Raw genomic sequence first — 3,717 nt, forward strand, 5'->3', positions numbered from 1 at the left:
CTATAATAAGGGGGAAGTAACATAATTGTCGTATATTTTCTGTCATGTATTTCATCTTCATTTTTATGGTTTTTTTTTTTTGCTTTATTTAAAAAAAAGATTTTCTCAACTTTATCTTATTTCTATTGAATTTTATTTATACACTATACTTTTAATTTTCGAAAGGTGTGTCATGGTTTGAATGTTTCTGTCCCCTCCAAAACGCATGTTGAAAGTTAATTCCCAATGTAACAGTGTTGAGAGATGGGACCAAATGAGCAGAGCACTCATTAATGGATCAATGACTCTATAAAAAGAGTAAAAAGAGCTTCTGAGAGTGAGTCACTTCTCTTCTGCTATTTGAGGAACAGCATTCTTCCCCTCTGGAGGATGAAGGCTCCAAGGCACCATCTTGGAAGTGTAGACCAGGCCTTCTGGAGACACCAAACCTGTTAGCACCTTGAGCTTGGACTTCCCAGCCACCAGAACTATGAGAGAATATATTTCTATTCTTTAGTAAATTACTCAGTCTCATTATTCTATTTGAGCAGCACAAACAACCAAGATTAGTGTTCCTTGATCTTTATTTATTTTTCACCAACACCTCTTCTTGTTTCATGAATCCACTTACATTTCAGAGGCTATTAATAATAGCTTCTCTTTCCTTTCTGAAGTTTCATCTTCCTGCATTGTCTCTACTTCTTCCAAGTTTTACCATTTTCTGTTAGTTGTTTTGGTATCTGTCATTCATGTTGCAGGCTTCCTTAGGTGTTTACCAGTTCATAGCTGTTTCTTCAGATTTAAAAATGGGATTCAAAAAAAAACTGATTGGAAAATTTGTCCAAATGGTGAGACCTGCTGAATGTGGTATTCTGACTCAGTTATTTATTTGGGGAAATCTGGATGCCAGTATCTTTTTTTTTTTTGAGACAGAATCTTGCTCTATCACCCATGCTGGAGTGCAGCGGCATGATCTTGGCTCACTGCAACCTCTATCTCCACAGTTCAAGTGATTCTCCTGCCTCAGCATCTCAAGTAGCTGGGATTGTAGGTGGGTGCCACCATGCCCAGCTAATTTTTGTATTTTTAGTAGAGACAGGTTTTTAGGATGTTGTCTAGGCTGGTCTTGAACTCCTGGCCTCAAGTGATCTGCCCACCTCAGCTTCCCAAATTTCAGGAATTACAGGCATGAGCCACTGCACCAGGCCCAATCACAGTATCTTTAGAACTCTTTTCTCTTATGCTGGTTGGATTATTTTGGTCACAATTCATTTTTATTGATAGAAAATATTCTAGTTTCAAAGTTGTTACACTTGAAGTTGCTAATTTAAAAAAATAAATTTTATATAATCAGTTAATAATCCTGCTTTAACTAAGACAATGAAATGTGGCTTAAAAAAAGTATTCAGCACCATTTGCTCAAAAATCTTTCAGAATTTGTTCTTAAAGTTTCTGGAACTTTCCTGTCTGTAAAGTACAGGAATTACTGAGGTCCATGAGAAAGCCTCTCTGGCACAGGCAATGGGGAGGTAAGCAGTCATCATAAAGGAATCAATGTACATTCTGTATGGTGACTTGGACTACAAAACAATCTCTTCCCTTCTATGGTAGCTCAAGAGGGACATGCTTTTAAGCAATGAGGTATGAGGAGTCTCCGACTGTTATTTCTGTTAGAAATGGTCTTCCCAGCTAGTAACAGTAAATCTCCAGCACAGATGCTATTGGTCCTTAATGTCCTGTGATTGCAGGAAATTCTGTAAAGTTTGGATTCAGTTCAATTTATTCAGAAATGAAACATGTTTAATTAGGTTCACTACTCTGACAGAGTAAGAATATGCTGGTTTAGTATCTTTATAAAATCTATATAATGTGTAGGTAAATCATAGTCTTAAATCATACTTAGAATACTACATTATTTAAACCACTATCTCTTTTAACAAAGTGTTTATAATTAAAAACAGCTGATGAAACTATATCCAAAGGCATGATAAAGGAGACTGAGCTCTGATTGGTCAAGTGCATAAAGAACTTTTAAAAAGCCAGTCAGTGAGAGGTAAGGAAGCCCACTTCTCATTCTTACTGTAGAATTCCTATCAGGGCTGGACCAGATATTAGCACTTCTAAATATTTTAGAAAAGTCCAAAGAGAGCCGGGCGCAGTGGCTCACACCTGTAATCCTAGCACTTTGGGAGGCTGAGGTGGGTGGATCACCTGAGGTCAGGAGTTCAAAACCAGACTGGCCATCATGGTGAAACCCCATCTTAAAAAAAAAAAGAAAGAAAAGTCCAAAGAGTTAAAAAGCCTTCTAGGTGTTTTACTCACCAGTGAGTAGTAGTGCTCATCAGAATTTCCTAAAAACACAAAAACAAAGGCAAGTCCATACATTTGATCAGATGTCAAAGTAATGGGAGGTGGACTATTATGTCAGCCTTGGTCAGAGCTCCTGCTGTCCTCTTCCTATGTACTGTTCACCAATTTGAGTAAAGAGGACTTTCTGAGAGAATAGTATTTGATGGCTACAACGTCTTTTGGGAATTTCTTCCTAAGGGGAATATACAACATACAAGGGAGTAGGGAAAATAATACAGGAAAGCTACTCCTTCCAGCTCAGAAGGAGTTGATGAAACCCATATAAGCATTTGAGAAGTCCATGGGATCCTTTAGCTGTGGATCGTGGCTAATGCAGTCATCCAGAATCGACACTGTGGACCACAGCAGCATTTTCCTGTACAGCTCCTCCTGTACAGCTCCAAAAACTCTGGATAGGGATTTACAGGATCCAAGAGCCCAGAGACAAAATGAATGGGGATAGTTTCAGAGGCAAGAGCTCCCACCCAGCGCCTTCTATACTGCTTCCTCTGATTGATGTGCTCTAAGAGACTGTCAGTGATGAAGTTCCTGTCATTGTTGCAGACCCCTGCCCACAGGTCCCACAGCTCACTCTCAGAGGGCTGAGTGTACGGCCCAAAGACTGGCATGAGACCTCGAGAGAATACAAAGTAGTTCATCAGCCACATGAGGATGGGTGACAGAACACCTTTATCTTTGAGTAGGCTTTGGAGAAGGAATGGACAGTGAATCTCGAGAAAGATAATCCCATTTGACAGACAGATGCCACAAAAGTGCTTCTACCATGCTGGCCTGCTCAGATATGGAATAGTGATACAGTCTTAGTTTGTCACTGAAGTCAAAGCCTAAAATATCAATGACAATCACTCAATGAAACCTCAAGGTGAGACCTTCTCAAATCTTGTACCAATCATAGCTGGATGTTGAAAAGTCATGTAAAAGAAAAATTACTTTGGACTTCCAACCACATCCACAGAGTATTAGTAGAAGATACACAGTCCCATGTAAGTGAAAAAATTGCCTGAAGACTTCCATGAGTGAAGGGCAAGGGAGAGCTAAGGGGGTGGGATTGCAGGTACGCAACAAGCATGGGGATGGCCAACAGCCCCACCTGGACCCGCCACCTCCTCATCCTGATTCAGGTTAAGACCTGGGCTGGAAGACTCCATGTTTGGGGAAACTGGTTGCGCAAGCCGGCTAGTTGGATTTCTTAGTGTAGCGTCTTCTGATCTCTTGTCTAGAGGATCTAAAGCTGACTGCCAGCATTCTAGAAACAAAGTAAGTGAAGGGGATGAAGAGGGAGAGGAGAGGTTTAAAAATTCAGCATGGACATTTTCACTAAATCTCTATCCTCAATTGCCTTAATGTCTCCTAGCCCTCGATCCTCTT

The 3,717-nt window shown here is 40.2% G+C and overlaps 1 pseudogene; it reads right to left on the bottom strand.

Annotated features, from left to right (window-relative positions):
* Window positions 1-2,586: 2,586 nt before the first annotated feature.
* On the bottom strand, window positions 2,587-3,460 carry LOC105710603 (mesoderm-specific transcript homolog protein-like; annotated as a pseudogene).
* Window positions 3,461-3,717: the final 257 nt, after the last annotated feature.

The sequence above is a fragment of the Aotus nancymaae genome, unplaced genomic scaffold (genome assembly GCF_030222135.1).
Source record: "Aotus nancymaae isolate 86718 unplaced genomic scaffold, 86718_ANA_hifiasm-v0.15.2.pri h1tg000041l, whole genome shotgun sequence".
NCBI lineage: Eukaryota > Metazoa > Chordata > Mammalia > Primates > Aotidae > Aotus > Aotus nancymaae.